The 18,723-nt window shown below is 35.7% G+C and overlaps 1 pseudogene; it reads right to left on the reverse strand.

Annotated features, from left to right (window-relative positions):
• Positions 1-304: 304 nt before the first annotated feature.
• LOC123549487 (sacsin-like) overlaps positions 305-18,723 on the reverse strand; it is a 29,896-nt pseudogene continuing 11,477 nt past the window's right edge.

The following is an 18,723-nucleotide window of genomic DNA, read 5'->3' on the forward strand; positions in this document are numbered from 1 at the left end:
ATACATGTTTAATAAGTACAGAAGCAGGGATCAGTTTGCAAAATATATAAAAAGGGGAGCGGTGGTCTAGTGGATAAGGTATCGGCCGCTCAATCCAGGGGTGGTGGATTCGAGCCCAACAGGTGTCACGACCATGACTTCTCATATGACACCAATACCGGACTCGAGAGTGGTTCCAATAAGCTTGAAGCTTTCATCATAATCGAGCTAAAACAAATTAGTATAAACTAAAATATACTTGCAGTCCGGACTGGACAATTTTCTCCACATGGTCCAAAGGACAACAAATCATTGTGTAAGGAAACAAGTTTATTTCTAAAAGACATGTCTAATGAACAACGTTTTAATTAACAATAATGTTATTATTATGAGTCATGTTACTGCTTTGGTCGTAGAATGTTAGTCCTCTATGTTTCCACAGTACTAAACCGACACTTATATTTACTAAATATTTAGAATATGTACTGTAAGGTATACATTTTGCTTATATATATAAATTGTTGTTCCGGAATTTGTAGAATTTCATTTAACTTTGTTGTTTACAAATGCAGTCTATTCAATAGGAATTGATAAAATACAAAAAAAATTAAGAAAGATTTGCTAGATGATGATGATAAGAAGATATAGCAAGTAATTCGGATATTTTTAACGACTTTCATCCTGTATGATTATGAATTTAATAAAACTTCTTATACCCCATCGATATTTTGATATTACTAACATCACATTTATAATTTCTTACACGTTTAAAAATATCTGTTGATGAGAACATAATAATTTTAAGGAATTTTCAACAAATTGAGTAAATGTAACATTATTTTTGTTACCTCTATCCATTTAAAAAAGGTTTGTAAAATTCATTCTTTACTTCTGCTATAAAAATATAGTACACAGATGTTCTCCTTAAATACATGGGAAATGTATGAGTACTGATTCAGCTGTAATACAATAAAACATGCATGTTATATTGAACACCTTATTTCCATAATGGTGATCAAGTAATGCAGTGCTCCCTCTCTATAACAATGCCCTTTAGGAGACGGAAAATTTGATTGTTGTTCGGAGGGAGTTGTTGTAGAGAGGTCAAATAAAAAACAATAAGCATATTTTGGAGTCAGTAGCAAGTGTTGCTGCAAGGAGGGAATTGTTATTCAGATGACCGCTGTAGAGAAGGAGCACTATACTATTGGATTTCCTTTTTGCATTCGTGTGTGTTAAAGCAACTCTTTGTTCTTGTAGTTAATAGTTTATACAGTACCCACTACAGTAAATATAACAAATATTCATCCAAAGAAACAAAAAAAAAAAAAAAAAAAACACACAAAAAAAACAACAACAACGACTTTATCTTACGTACAGTTATTCTGCCAACTAGCAACCGTAAATTACATAGGGTTCACCTTTAGGTCTAACTGTCCTAAAGTACACCCCTACACTATAATATACAATAAAATATCTATTGACGATAATACATGTAAACAAAAATAGTTAAATTACACAGGGTTCACCTTTAGGTCTAACTGTCCTAAAGTACACCCTACACTGTAATATTCAATACAATATCTATTGACGACAAGAGCTCGTAGAACCCGAAATGCCCCCCTTGATGCATTCAGTAATTGCACAAGGAACAGAAATTATTTGGTCATTGTATACAAAAGTTCTACTGTTCTGGGTAAATGTGACATTGACCTTTGACCTACTGACCTTAAAATAAATAGAGGTCATCTGCTGGTCATTATCAACCTCCATATTAAGTTTCATGATCCTAGGCCCAAGCGTTCTTGAGTTATCATCCAGAAACCGTTTAACTGTTCTGAGTCACTGTGACCATGACCTCTGACCTACTGACCTTACAATCAATAGGGGTCATCTGCTGGACATGACCAATCTCCCTGTCAACTTTCATGATCCTAGGCTAAAGCATTCTTGAGTTATCATCCGGAAACCGTTTAACTGGTCCCTGTCACTGTGACCTTGACCTTTGACCTATTGATCTCAAAATCAATAGGTATTATCTGCTGGTCATGACCAACCTTCCTGTTAATTTTCATGATCCTAGGCTTAAGTGTTCTTGAGTTATCATCCGGAAACCATTTAACTGTTCTAGGTCACTGTGACCTTGACCTTTGACCTACTGATCTCAAAATCAATAGGGATCATCTGCTGGTTATGTCCAATCTCCCTATCAACTTTCATGATCCTAGACCCAAGCGTTCTTGAGTTATCATCCGGAAGCGGATTGGTCTACATACCGACCGACCGACAGACATACCGACATCTGCAAAACAATATACCCCTCCTTCTTCGAAGGGGGGCATAATAATACATGTAAACAAAAATAGTTAAATTACATAGGGTTCACCTTTAGGCCTAACTGTCCTAAAGTACACTCCTACACTATAATATTCAATACAATATCTATTGACGATATACGTGTAAACAAAAATAGTTGAATTACATAGGGTTCGCCTTTCGGTCTAACTGTCCTAAAGTACACCCCTACACTATAATATTCAATACAATATCTATTGACGATAATACATGTAATCAAAAATAGTTGAATTACATAGGGTTCACCTTTAGTTCTAAATGTCCTAAAGTACACCCCTACACTATAATATTCAATACAATATCTATTGACGATAATACATGTAATCAAAAATAGTTGAATTACATAGGATTCACCTTTAGTTCTAACTGTCCTAAAGTACACCCCTACACTATAATATTCAATACAATATCTATTGACGATAATACATGTAAACAAAAAAAGTTGAATAACATGGGATTCACCTTTAGGTCTAACTGTCCTAAAGTACACTCCTACACTATAATATTCAATACAACATCTATTGACGATGATACATGTAAACAGAAATAGCTGAATTACATAGGGTCCACCTTTAGGTCTAACTGTTCTAAAGTTCACCCCTACACTATAATATTCAATACAATATCTATTGACGATAATACATGTAAGCAAAAATAGTTGAATTACATAGGGTTCACCTTTAGTTCTAACTGTCCTAAAGTACACCCCTACACTATAATATTCAATACAATATCTATTGACGATAATACTTCTAAACATATATAGGATTCACCTTGATTGCTGTTGGCAATGAAGAACACCCCTATAGCTATATAATACATGTTCATAGTTTCGTTAAACATGCGCTAACGATGAAAGACATAAACAAGAATCTATACCTAACCAAAAGGACAAACATTGTAACAGACATTAACCTATAGATATTGCAACGCTTAAATACAAGCTAGTTAAATATCAAGTACACCTTAAGCGCTTAAGTAACACCTCTGTATTACTTCTCGTACATGTAAAATATATAATATAGAAATGCGCTTATAGCATTAAACAGATACAGCAGTTACTGGGTAAAAGTAACTGTTACAACAGTAATTTCTGGGTTAAAGTAACTGTCCTGTAACATTTAAGAACATAGAAAATAGCCCTATAAATATCACCAGAAAAACCCCATCACATATACATATGATAAATACAAACATATGGCTACATATCTATATGTATTTAGTGTAAAACTCACAATTTAGGTAAAGACCTATTGATTAGGTCTTACCCTAATGCTATGATACAATAGTTCATTTTTTGAACAATGAATGATAACAACTGGTAGAATCGGGACGAATAGTACGATCTTTATGTCAGGTGTACGTCCTTTGATTTAATTTTCCGTAACATGGTTCAAAGCTTAATCAATAGTAACAACATTTATAAAATGAAATATATACAATGGACAATAGTAGCAAGTATACGCAACTGAACAATTGAAGTTAACACGATCAATTGTAATATGGCGAATTCAGCATAAAATAAGCAATATGTAAACAATGCCAGTTGTATCAAACAATACAATATTTCGCAACATGGCGAAGGAACAAAAGCTTTCAGAACAATCCAAAATATGTCGTTTTTGAAAAATACGTGGGAAACGTCTGGTAGAATAGAAATGGACAGTACGACTTTATGTTAAGTGTACGTATTTTTAGTTTTCCGGAACATGGGTTAATGCTAAACTAATAGTTACAAAATTCATAAAATGAAATACATGTATAAACAATGTACTATGATACTAAGTATACGTAATAAACAACAACAAAATTGATCAATAGAAATGAACGATCACTTGTAATGTGGTGAGAGATTTCAGAACTTCTAATGGAATAATTCACGTAAATAATTGTATTTAGAACTTGAAAGTGAATTCAAACAGTTCATGAAAATGATCTAATAAATGTGCGTTTTTATTCCTGGCACAAACGTAATATTTTTATGGATAACATCTGGACGATGATACTAATTTTCTACACAATAGTTTCCCTTTTTAGTCAAGTACATCTATGGGAGACAGTCACTGCTTGAACGTAAGTATTTCACTTCCACACTTGAATTTATAGAATAACATTGTAAATACACAAATACAAATCTGGCTCAGAAAACTATAACCATATTTTCACCTAGTATAAATACAAACCATACCTCATTTTACAAATCACATTCCGTATCGGGTATAAAATACATTTTGTTGTAAAGTAAAATCTCACACACTTTCATATCTTTCAATAGTACTAACTTTACAATGAATATGTTTTAATAACATTTTTCAAACAATTTAATAGATATTTACAAGATAGAGAAAGAAGAGTGTATATTGTCAGTCTGTGACTGCAGTCTGGCATTACTAAACCTTCCCTTCACAGAAACTCATTCAATGGCAATTAACACTAATTAGCACAAATTCAGTGGGATCTTTAATACATAGATAATTATTAGGTATTATGGCTGTGCATAAAACATTAGCGACTTCTCGTACTAGTAATCCAATATATCTACATTGCATATGCAAGTCAAATAAGTAGCACATCACTGCATCAACATCTACAAGTTAATATGTAAATAACAAAATACATAATTATAAACGGTAACTAAATACAACTCTAAATGTAACTTAGCCACGCCACACTGACAATACTATGTACAGTATAACATATTTTGTTCTACAACGACAAGAATATAAAAAACAACATTATCTAACGTAAACTTACAAACGACCATTTACACATTAAAAACCAGATTGACATTTGAAATATTTATAAAATGTCAATTGCATCCATCAATACAATACTTCACAACATGCCGAAGGAACAAACCTTTCAGAACAACTTGTCATTTTTGAATAAAGGGTTGTAACCACTTAGAAACTCGTGATTGTCAGGACGACTTAGTTTCCTGTAACACTTCAATGCTGAATCATAGTAACAACAATTATTTAATGAAATATGTGTACATTGGACAACAGTAATAGCAAAACTGAAGATCAATTGTAATATGGTGAGATATTTCAGAAATTCAAAAGGAATGATAAATTTTGAGATATTCCAGAAATTCAAATGGAATGATTAACTTTTTCTATCATTCAATACCCTTATACAAAGCAATACTTGTATTTTGAATTTGAAACTGAATTCAAACAGTTCATGAAAATGATGGAATAAATGTACGTATTATTCCTGACACAAACCGTAATCACGGTAATGTTATTGTGATAAACACTTGGATAAAGGTATTGCCTGTGCACGCCATGGTCTCCCCTTTTAGTAAAAATATCAACGACTAGTATACTGAATACAGTCCACGTGAAATATGAATGTCAAATAAATAGCACAGCACTACATTAAAAACTTGTTTTATATTTACATACCAAATATATGTATATAATATAAAACGAAAACAACAAAACACTTAAATGTAACTAAGCCACGCTAACATTGTCAATACTCATCATATTGAAAAACGAGAAACACTTAGATTGTAAGTTTAAGAACGTATTTTAAAAGCCATCTAGAAAGCAAATTTTAAGATATTGGCAACATAGCAAATGAAAGGTTTGCAGACGTTTTAAAGTATATTATAATGATTATTTGAACGACTTATGAAAACTGTACAATGTAAATGTATGAAAATAGTAAAACATATTTACAAGTACCCTTTACATGCACGCTGCGAGTAACGAATTATACCAGATGTGTAACACGAAATATATATTCTATATTTGTCCTTTTGTTGCAGATCCTAAGACATGTCCACCCTACGATATGAAGTCTTGGACCAAGTTTATCATCTTGTCAGCAATATCTATTGAGAACTCTGCATCTTCCTTATTGAATATATCTGACGGTGTTTTCGGTCTGGACAATGCATTAGGATACCGTAACCTGGTATGGTCGCCCAACCTTTCTTCCAATAGCCTTGCCTAGCAATTATACAAGCAAAAGTCATGCAACAGAACGGAGTACTCTTTTGCTTAAACATTAATAGCCAACGCTCTGAGACTTTAGTCTCATTTTAAACTGTTTCCTGGCAGATTCTTTATGAATTTGAAAAAAGCAGTCATTTGAATATTAAAATGGCTTTTTAGCGACGTTACAAAAAATATATAAACAAACCAATAACGAACCTAAAACTTTTGTGTTGAATATATTTTTAGTCAACTACAAAGCAGGAAGTAGTTATATTGTACTTAATACGAAAACGGTTCAGACAAGTCAAAATGGCAACGGGTTTTGATTACCAATATCAGTTAGATGGAGATCTAAAAACACAAAATATGCATAGGCAGTCTTTTTCCTGCTGGGTTTGGAGTGTTGGAAGTACACCGACACAATTAAGTTCATAAGGCGACTTACGGCGGAAAACACTAGATTCCTCCTACCATGCACTGTTTCAGGCGCAATTCAGTTTTTCAGACACAGACATTCCAAAATACACGGCTTCGTCACAAGAAGAATGAACAGACAAACATAAAATAAGTTAACCTAATAGTCATACACATACAATTTACCATTGCACACGTTGACAACAATTTAAAATTGAATAAGAATCCTTGTAAAACCTTTATGTTACCTGTTTTCTCATATCATCATCGGAAGCCAGATATGTAAGTTGATGACTGCAGCTTCCTCTTGGAACGTTATCAGCATCTCGTGCATAGTATGCTGACTTTAGAGCTTTCTCACACGCCTGTAAACGTATAGAAAATATACATTATGTTCTTTAAATAATGTAGATGAATAGTAAAGAGTGTTTACAGAGATTTTTTTTTGTTTTGGTTTAACGCCATTTCCAACAGAATTTAAGTCATGCAACGGCCGCCAGTTAACCTTACCAGTGTTCTGGACTCTGTACCATTTCAAACCTGTTCTCCGCAAGTAACAGCCAACTTCCCCACATGAATTATCAGAGGTGGAGGACGAATGATTTCAGACACAATGTCTTTCATCAAATCGTCACAGAGAACATACGCCCCGCCAGAGGATCGAACTCGCGACCCCGTGATCCGTAGACCAACGCTCTCCCTACTGAGCTAAGCTGGTGGGCTTTTGTTTACAGATATAGAATGTTATTTTAAAATAAGAATCGTCTGAGTACTTAAAGAAAACGTATCGTTTGCAAAAGGCTCTGTTATAACAACAACTTTGAATGTTTTGATCTAAATTATAAGCATACTAGTAGTAGCTAAAATATATATTGTTGATATCTGGAAACGTTAAATAAAACCTTTAAAATCACGCATGATTACACTGTATATATATGTATAGAAACCCGATCTTAAAATTCACCTGATGACAGGTATAGCATATCCAGTTGAATCCATCTACACCGTCAGCTACAGATAGAAATGCCTTTGCAGCAAAAAAATCGCATTTTGCTTGTCTCAACCATCTTTTGGCTTCTGTAACGTCTTCTCGTTTCATCCGTTTCTCTTGGGTATGAGTAAAAATTCCTCGTCTACGTCTGTACGAGAGATTATATTCATGTACGTTATCATTATATGCCTGAACATATGCCTCTGCTCTTCGATGAATATTAGCGTAGTAAAATGATGACGATGAAAAATCTGACGGACCTCTGGCAATTTCTGTATGGGCATCTGTAAGTAGTTCTTCTCTATTTTCAAGTCGACTCAAAATAACTTTGATGTACATGAAAACCTTGGCGCAGTAATCACGATTCTTAGGGTTTCTATCAGGATACCACTTCAAATACAGCCTTCTTATCACTCTCTTACGATCTTCTACAGACAAATTCCAAGCTTCTTGTATTTCATCTCTAATATGTTTACAGTTCTCATCAAATGGAAGAGCAAATACCGGCTCATCACCGTATGGTTGTACGGCATTCCCGGTTTCTTCCTTTTTGCGCACAAATCTGAACAATCTGTAAATAGGAATAACTTCAGATAGGATGTCCGGATTACCTGTGTTTACAACGTACGAATGTTCCAAATTACTGCAGTTGGGTTTAGATATATTGCGGATAATATGTACATAGATATACACTGGGTCCTGCATGTCATCAACATCAAAATCAACGACTTTATCATCTAGATCCATAGCTACACTCTCATATTCATATTCTTTAAAGGGAAATATCCCTTGCTCCAAAAATGGAAAGAAGCTTGGATCAACGGCTGTACCAGGTGCCGGGAAATGTTCAATTATTCGTGTTTGCGGCAGGTCAAACTGTCTGATGCCAAGGTCATCTAGAACAGACTGAATTAGTTCTGGGTGTTCAATTTCCTGAAGCATTTGAGTTATATAAAAAGATGAACTTACATTTAGCCTAGATGAACAGGAGAGGACAAGTTTTGTTAATCCAGAAAGCAGTTTGGTGATATTGACCTTCTCATTATCGCTGTTATCTTTAAAATAAAATATTTGCTTTTGCAGCGGAGCTTCACCTATTCTTTTTGTATAGAAATATATATCTTTGTCAGTGTTTGAAATAAGGAGGCCATTAAAATACAAAACCGTTTTTAAATCCGTCACATGAGACACAGTTGTATTTGCTAGGCATTGCTTTATTTCCGCAAAGTTTGTGTCGTTAATTTCCTTATTATGGATCCTTGGCTGTCCTTTGAGAATTCGAGAAAGTCCATTTGATAAACATTCCGAATGCAGAAATCTTTCGATTTTTCTGGCTTTTATACTGTTTTCAATCTCTGTTATTCCATCCCAACAGATAGATTCTGTTACTGCTTCAGTAAGAAGCACTGGTCTTATATGATCAGGTAAGCTAAGGATGGCAGCAATTGGATCTGTGAATATCAGATTCAGTGATTCAAAACCAGCAAAAAATGAAATATCAACGTTCCCTTGTAATCGATCTTCGTAAGAATTACGGTCAGATACCACAAGATCTTTAGCGTTTGTCAAAACCATTTCCCTGTTTGGCAGATATAAACGTTTACATTCGCTTGCCCTTCGACTAATCATCGATTTTGAAATAAACAAAACTTGAATTGCTTTTCGTGCTGCTCGAAGCTCTTGTATAGTCATTTTCTTACCATTTGATTCGTGTTTTAAAATTTCCAGCACTCTTGAGTAATGACAAAAGTCGGCGGGTCTTCTGCATCCGAGGTTTTGAAAGAGTTTAAAATATTCACCATAATATACAGGAGCAGTATATAAATATGGCTTTATTTGATCAGAATCTGGTAATCCAATAACCACTTCACTGACAGTGACTATTTCATCATCGTCTGGAAGGTAGATTATAGGTTTATGAATCAGGCGCGATCTCGTTCTATCATCAATTCTGTCAATCTCATTAAAGTATTTATAAAGTTGTTTCATCTGTTTTGTTACAAACTTTTTTTCTACATCTTTACTCTTAAGAAGACTTTTGAAGCTGTCGCAAACGTTTTGACAGTGAAGAATAACTCGATCGACTGGAGGTTGTTTCAAAATACATAGCTGTTTGCGAACATTCGCATCAAGCCTGTCGCATGTATCATCACTTATCAACGACAAACTTGTCCAGCTGAGCATTTGGTGCTTGTGTGATATAGCCTTTTCGAAACATATAAGTTGCTGCTGATTATCAAACTGAACACAAACTTTTCTCATTTCATCTGAAACTATGTACGGTAATATGAATTTGATTGATCTGATATTATTTAATGTGTCCGTTTGCCAGCAACTACCTTTGTCAATTAGAAAGCATTCCAACAATTTTTCCGACTTATTTCGCAATTCTTCAGTCATTCGATTTATTCCCAAACGTTCTATCTCACTGGCAAATTGAAGAAGCATTTTGTCATCTACATGACAATTTAAACCAAGATGTACCAAAAAGTCATACCAGTATTTCGTTAGTAGATACTCTGGCGGAAAACAGTCTTTATTCAGCATGCAAGCAAACACGTCGTTTTTCGGGCTATATAACTCATTCGCCCGTTTCATTTTACCACTGACGGAGATAAATTTCAATTCCGTAACTCTGTAGATAATACGCTTTTCACTCACCGTAAACGATTTTTTATTAATCAATCTTTTTCGGAGAAAGTCTAAGTGAGTCATCCAGTACTGTCCAGGAATACTAGCAAAGGCAGGCAGAATCTTTTCTGCATATGCCGTGTTAATATCAGAAACTGCGAGTCCTAGAAAATCATACAATGACTGTACTGTATCGTTTTTCTTTAAAAGGATAATGCTGCAAGCGTCTGCCCATTCTTGCATACCCGCAAATGGAATCTCTTTAGGAAGAACAATAACTTCAGCTTGACTTGCAATGGCTGTCAGAGACATCTGCTGTGTTAAGAAGAGCGGCAACAATTTAATTTTCCTCCGTAACTGATCTTCATGTTCACCTACCTGCAGTGCTGACAAATTTCTGGCTAGAAATGCTAGAATATTTAATGCGTCTTCAGACGTCAAAGCTCTAGCTTCAACATTTCGTCTGTGATACACGAGACATTCTAAAACTAGGCTTGGATTGTCAGGCGACGCTACGATACGTTTCACTGCTGTCACTATTGATGTGGCATATTTACAACTAAGAAACGCTGATACATCTAACTCTGGCAACGCCAGTCTTTTAAATGACTTCCCAGATTCATCTTGCAAAAAGGTTTCACTCAAGTGAAGAACATGGATAATATCAGAAACTGATAGAAGTACAGTTTCTGTTTCTGTGTCATGATCAGTTTTTTGTATCACAACCGGCAAAAACGACCATTTGCTAAATAATAAAACATTCCTTCGAAATTTATCAATATCGACATATAGAGATTCATTAATGCCCGATGAAATATATGTTGGTCCTATGGATGTATTGTCAACGATCTTAGTCAATGATTGAGACACAAGAAAATCATAAAACATACACAGCCACTCTTTTGATATGAATTTACTATCATCGTACATGTTTGATGCTAGAGTTACATAACTCGCAGCAGCAAATTTTGTTGGATCCATATTTTCTGGTAACAACCTGATAAAATCATCCATCTGAAGGCGCTTAAAGCATTTCGAATCAAATGCCTGATCATCATCAAACAGTTCCCGAATATCTTCATGTATAAATGTTTTTGCAGACTGGGGAAGCAATAGTGCAAATTCAGAAACGTAAACCGGATGTTCTGTTGAACAGACTCGTAGGACCAAATCTGACGATAAGAGAATAGGAAGCCCGTGTAATTTACTATAGAAACATTTGTCTCTCTGTAGGAAGGCCACCAGAGCTTTTAAATTCAATGATGAAATATATTTTGTCTCTTTGATGTTAGTATTGATCTTTCCGATATTCTGTCCCTCTTCCAAACATGTGTGCTTTTTTATATATTCGATTACCAGATCTGGCGTTGAAACTGGGATTTTAGAAAATCCAAATCTCTTGATGGTAAGCCAGATTTGCAAAGGGGTACACAAGACCTTCATTTTGAACGATTTCAACAAAGTCTCAATCAGATGAGAGGAATAGTGGGCCTCAATGCCGTTAAATACTCCAAAATCCAAACTTTGGCTAGCATCTGTAGAAACGAGAGTCCATAAAACATGGAATCTCGCTTTAGAGTCATTCAGATATTCGTTTGGTGGTTTTAGGACAACTTTTGTGTCTAAAATACACGGAAATATGACTGATTTTTCTCTGAGAACTATTTTGTAGAAATTGCAGATCAGGTCATTCCAAAACTCGTCATACGTTTTATCTTGAAGAGGAAACATTTTGTGATAACGAGCTAATACTTGATTGACTTCACGCCATGTATTCGCTGTACATACACTTTCTTGGATATAATTCTGAAGATGAAGAATACCACAAATCCAAGCCGGTATAATGACTTCATTTGCAAGACAATAATTCCATTTCAGTTTATATCCATCTTTTCCAACATTTCGTCTTGCCTCATGGTCTAATGCGAAATGTCCATTTAAATGTAACGGAAAACCAGTTCGCAAAGGTAATGGTAGAAAACAGAAAGCTCTTGCGGTAAATGGGGTTTCATTTGTCATACCAAGAGCAAATCTACATTCGTCATTTTGAACGTCAGTCAAGGGTATAGCAACACCACCTAAAGGTAATTGCCCAATATCTCCGTCTTTGATCTTTTCCTTTATAATCTCTAAATTTTCCGCTCTTCCAGAAAAGCCAAATTTTTGAACTATAGCCCATCTTTTTGAAAATCTTTTACTGTCGAACACCTCCATTTCATAGATTGTTTGAAATGGTTGGGCTTCTAAGTTCAGTTCTTTCATGTGTTTATTTGCTTTCACAGTCCCACGAACTCTATCATTAAAGTATATTCGCTTCTTATTTGCATCATCCTCAAGTCTGACATGGACGGAATATTCTTCAATAAGGGAGCCAGTCGATATATTGGATATTTTAATACAGTTTATATTCTTCAAAAATAGTATGGCGTCATACATATCTGCTTCGAAGGACCTTAATATCTCGTCCATTCTTTCTGTGTCAACTTCTTCATTGCTTATTTCCGACTGCGTTCTACGTAGTGGAAAACGAAATATAGTGCCCTTTGCACCGTGTATTAACTTATCAGATGAAAACCCATGTAAATGACCAGGAAAATTCCTTTTTACACCATCAAAACTACACATTTGTCCTGGTGCTGATGCAGTAGCTCTTGGGACATGCTTGCAAAGTGGATCTAGAAATATAAGAAGTCCACCGCTTGAATCATCTGGACCCACAGTCAGAAACGACGGGGTATCTGTCAAATGATACACTGCATTAAACCCAACTCCATACTGTCCGGTTTTCGTTGGATCTTGATGTTTGCTTCCTTGTCCCAGGTTGTGTAATCCATCTATATCTTTCTTTGTGAAGTAACTATTGTTATAAACACACAGTGATGGGCCTTGTAATGGTTCACATGATTCACTAAATAGTCCATTTGTTGGATGATTTCGATAATCTTTTACAAAGTTTATTTCCGTCGCACCGGCATCATCTGCATTTTGAAGCAATTCATTCATTATACTAGAATCGCATGGATATGCCTTTAGGAGGCCTTTGATACGAGTTTCGAGCTTTTCCTTTTGACCAAACGGAACGCCTTCCGATATATCCTCGAAGCACTGCCTTTCTTTTGTTTTGACACCTAGAAAGTGTGCTACTGATGGGACAATTCCGTGATGCAATATTTTCATCGAAATGCTTGTTTCAAATTTTTCGTTTTCACTTACAAGTTCCTTTGTTGGTCACAGAACTCCTGACATGTCCGGTGCATATATCTTTTCGTGGATATATGGAATACTCTCAAACATTAAGCCTGAATCTTCCATACAGGACTGCAAGTTCTTCAACAATGCGTTTGCATTTTCAATATCCGCTTCTGGGTTTTGTCCCCAAGTTTTCTTTAAATGTTCAAATGCTTTGAGTAAATCGTCAATGCCAAAATGTTCCTTAACCCCCAAGAACTTGTATATAGCACGGAAACGTTTCTGGTCATATCTAGGAACCCTGTAGAGTACAGGGCGATATTCCTTTTTGACTTCAAATGCTACACTGCATGTTGTTACAAGGTCGAAATCTACTAGAACAATAGGAACCTCGCTAAGTTGTTTCAATAAACTCATATTATGTCCTTTGTAATTTGCAACCTTCAGAACGTTTTCTAAATGCCTGAACATTGATCGATGTATTCGTTTTAATTCTTCAATCTGGTTTGTGGTATCGTTGTATTCAGCACTGAGATATTTCAATTGACTGACAAGTGACTCATATTGAATTTCGTCTTCTCCTTTTATTTTCAAATATAACATAATTCTGTGAGTAATACTACATAACCTGTTTTCAAAAACACTTTCATCTGCAACACATTCATTGATTCCAACTAAATCACACACGTTTTGCTTGAACAGATGTTTTGATTTTCCAAAAACATGCTGTGTCTTATCGAAATGTCGTACTGAACACTGCCGTTGAGTATTTGATATGAAATCTGCCTTCCATGAAAATGCCCATCCTTGTGGTTTGGGTAAAATTGGAAGCATGTCTATTTCTGAAATTACGCGCAATGTATTCAAATCTTGTTCTAACTGATTAAGAACTGTCTCATTTGATAAATATTTCATCAGTTTCTTACAATTGTCAAAAGCACAGTTACAACAGTTTTCTGATATTTTTGCTATTGAATAACATCGATCTAAAAGCAGTTCATGTGGCAAAATGTTACAAATCATTCCAATTTCAGCCAGCTTAGCTAATATCTGGTTTTCGCGAAAACCGTTTGCTTTCAAGGGAAATCTTCTATCGTTTTCATTAAAAAGTAAAGCTATTTCACACTCCGGGTGTATCAACTCCGAGGGTTTACGTAGCTCATTTGAAGGTTCAATAGGAATGCAACTAGTCATTTGTATCTCAGAATTGACAACACTGTCGGACAAGGATAAAGCGAAATACAAAAGCTGATTTCGACTCTCCAATTTGTCTGACCAAAATTCGTTATTCACGTTCCGTAATATTAGAAGGCAAACTTCTCGATGATATATTGTCACTGACTTTATGTATTCAGCACTGTTTTCGTTATTCTTTCTAATATTGTCGAGGACAACATCTGGCATCTCTATTACAATTTTGTCGGCCCTAACTGTAAAATGGGATACAACACGAAACATTAAATCCCCAAGAGGTCCTTGCCTAAGTTTTGGATCTAAAAATATAACATCTTGAAATGGAACCCACGTGGCCCCGCCACAAAAAACCTTTGCATTTGTCACAATAATTTGCCTATAAAATGCATTTTTAAATGGCAATACTGTATTTTCACAACTGATCGGCCACAAATTGTAAAACTTGTAACTGCTATCAACGTTGGCCGAACTTAGTGTTTCAAGTAAATGAACATGGGAATTCACCAAAGCATCCTCCATAACAGCATTATTCCAGTTCTTATTAGAGCTGTTTTTGTCATCTTCATTTATTGAAACCAACTGACGACGATCGCTTGTTACCGCGAAGCATCCATTTAAGTGGAATGGTAATCCTGTTGTCAAAGGTAGTGGCAGAAAGCAAAATACATGTCCTTTGGGATAAAAGAAATTTGTAACACCTTCCAGACAGTAGGGCGTCCATTTCTCTTCGACTGAACATGGTATGGCTACAGCTGACACAGGCATTGCATTTTCTGAAGACAGTATATTGTACATTTCTAGTGACTGCTTGTTTCCTGAAGCCCATGAAACTATCCAGCTTATTTGTGATTGTACGGGTAAATCAAGACTTGTGATGGTTTTGCATTTTCCCAATACATTTTGTGTAAAGTTACACCTGTGGATTTCCTGGAAGCTGTCAATTCTATGCAGCACATCAGGCAACCTAGATAATACCGATTCACAAACAGGAATCATTTTGCCATTATCTAATCTTAGGCATTCTTTCTGGATACAAAAGAGAAGTTCGGGCTCTGTTGTAACATCCGCATTTTCTGCAAGATGATATATTTCTATACTCTTCACATTCTGTGTGAAAAGTAACATATTTCCAGCTGCTCGAATTATCATTTGAAGAAGCTCAATCATTTCATCACGTGTATACGAAACTTTGTATATTTCACTATCTTTGGCCTGTTCCGCTGTACGAAGTGGAAGTCTAAACAATGTACCATTATATCCCGTGTTTGGAAAATTAATGATGTTGCAATTAAATATGCCACTATATGGTTTGAACTGGTCAATATGCCGCGAAACTAATGTCCGATTCGGTAACTTATACCTTAAACCAGTCCCTTTGTTTCGCACAACGCTGCCAAGATGTTTCTCGTGCGGATCAAAGAATACGATGTTTGATCCTGTCACAAAACTGGGTAAATCAGTTAAATTATACACTGAGCAAAATCCAAGGCCAAATTTTCCAATTTTCTTTGCATCCGTTTGCTTTGTTCCTGCGTTTAGTTTAGTAATATTTTGAAGGTCATCGTCTGTAAATATTTGATTATTGTAAACCCAAAGAGCTGGTCCCTGAAATCCTCGCATTCCTTTGCTGAGGACACGTTCCTTTGATTCCATATTCAGTCTTTCATCATAAAGGAATTTCACTTCAGAAGCGCCTGCGTCGTCTGCATTCTGTATCAACTCTTTAGGGACAGACAATCCATCTGTATAAGCATCTCGTAGTAACGTGTGAATCCTTGTTGTAAGGCGTTCTTTTTGACCCCATTCCTGAACGCCTAACTCTTCTGCATCTAGAACAGCCTTCTGTGTGACAGATTTCACACCAAGTGTCTCTGCAACACTCGATGGTATCATTTCATGGACGAGAAAGATATTGTCATCTATTTCACTGAAACAGGCTGGATCATCATCGTATGTACATTCTGAAACAGGATGAAGCTTAAGGATGTCTTCACCTTTATCATCAACCATTATCAAAAGTTTTGACTCATTTAATGTGACATTTTGTCGCTGAATGGCGAAAGCCAGTTTAGCAAGTACATCACAAACCGTCTGTCTATCTCGCTTAACGATTTCCTCTACCTGTGGCTTACAGTGTTGTGATTTTATAAGATGGAGTGTCTCTTGCAGAACAAGTACATCCTGTTCAGTTCTACATCCGATCTTGGAAAACAGGGTTAGAAACCCATCATACTCCGGAGAGAGGCTGAAGAAGTATGGTCGCAAATTAACATCGTCTTCATGCCTTGTGATAGTTACCCTATCGGCTGAAACAAACTCTTCCCCTGTCCAAAGTAGACTTTCGTCAATGAAAACGGACTTGTACGTACTTGCTGTATCAAGATTAGAATTCATATGATCAAATATTGTCTTAATCAATGGCATTATGTCTGACCTGTTCTGCACTGAAAAACATTTACGAACTACTTGCAACTGTTCAATAACTTTTTCAAATGGGGGAGGCTCTTTCCAGCTGAAAACTCTATTTAATCCGTCCGAAGAACATGCCACTGTTGGCATAGTTGCTCCAACTAGAAGACAAAATTGAACTTCTCTTGCTTCTGTTGGTCTGCATAATTCCATATCATGCTCGTACCATATTAAACAGTTCGGATACGGCGCAGTTTTTTCCTTTTGTACACACATGCATGATAAAACCGATAAACACTCTGTGAGTTTCTTGCCACTATAGCACGTTCCATCTAGAAGAGTTGGTCTTTCAGATAATAGCTCCATAAATGCAAATGCCTTCTTTGTATAGTTGATGTCTTTACATTTTTCTCTTGCCCAAGTGTCCAAAGTGTTAGCAATTTGAAGTAAAACATTACAATCAATATCATGGTCACTTTTCAATCCCATACACTTAAGTGTCGCTATGACCTCTTCATTCGTGATTTGGTTTGATTCCGGTACAAGAAATTCGTTATATAACAAATCTTGTAATTTTGAATTCGTCGGGTCGAACAGTTCCGATGCTTTATAAGTGGTGGAATCTTCGCTCGTCTTTAGGAAAGGCACTTGTTTAGCAATGCTTACTATAGTAGGACTATTTCGAAACAAATAGTAATTTTTTACAAAGTACTCCATGAACACTTGGATATCTTTATCATTATTTTTAAAACGTTGAAGAACCCCAATAACCAATTCTTCAAGTGGCACTTGCCTTGCACCTAAACATTTCAAAAGGCTCTCACACCCATACTCTACAATAAGGCAAGGGAATGGTAGGGCTACATTTTGTGGGAAAATCTCAGTGCCAACAATATATTTCTGACATTCCGAAACTGATCCATTAGATCCAGGCTGTTTAATGAATTCTATCATACGAAATAAGTGTAACTGCTTCAGAAGAGTTCTTGCTTCTGCTGTAATGTCGTATTGACATTTGACAAGAAATGTAAACAAGTCCCGTTTATTGACTCTGTCACAGGATGTGTTGAACGCGAATATTACTTGTCTTAAATCTCCGGTTACACATATTTTGACAGTAAAGCGATAACACTCTTTTGTTGAGGCCAGTAGAAATACGACTTTACCTTGTCTTTTGGGATCCAGTCCGGCAAACTTAGTAGAACAATTACCCCCATCATTTCAAAACAACTGCATATACCGTCGGATAGTTCCTCCCCATCACATGATTTTACAAGTAGTAAATCAGAAAGTTTAACTAGGTCAATTCTTTGCGGTTCTGACCATGAGCCCTCCTTCAAAACTGGTACTACATGGAGATCCGCAAACTTGTCTAGTTCAATTTCATCTGAACTCAGAAAGAATTGCCAGACATCGTACAGCCATTCTGCTGTTAGTGAAGTTGATAGCGTTAGTCTACAATCATCGAGAGTTCTAAAATGATTCTTCAATGTCAACTCAAGCAATGCTTTGGCATCAGCAGTGGACATCTCTTTTACTTGAAACATACCTAAACATAAAATATTATTCTATCATTATTTATTATGATCAGAGTTGACAATAGAAGTAAAG

The sequence above is a fragment of the Mercenaria mercenaria genome, chromosome 6, assembly GCF_021730395.1.
Source record: "Mercenaria mercenaria strain notata chromosome 6, MADL_Memer_1, whole genome shotgun sequence".
In the NCBI taxonomy this organism is placed as follows: Eukaryota; Metazoa; Mollusca; class Bivalvia; order Venerida; family Veneridae; genus Mercenaria; species Mercenaria mercenaria.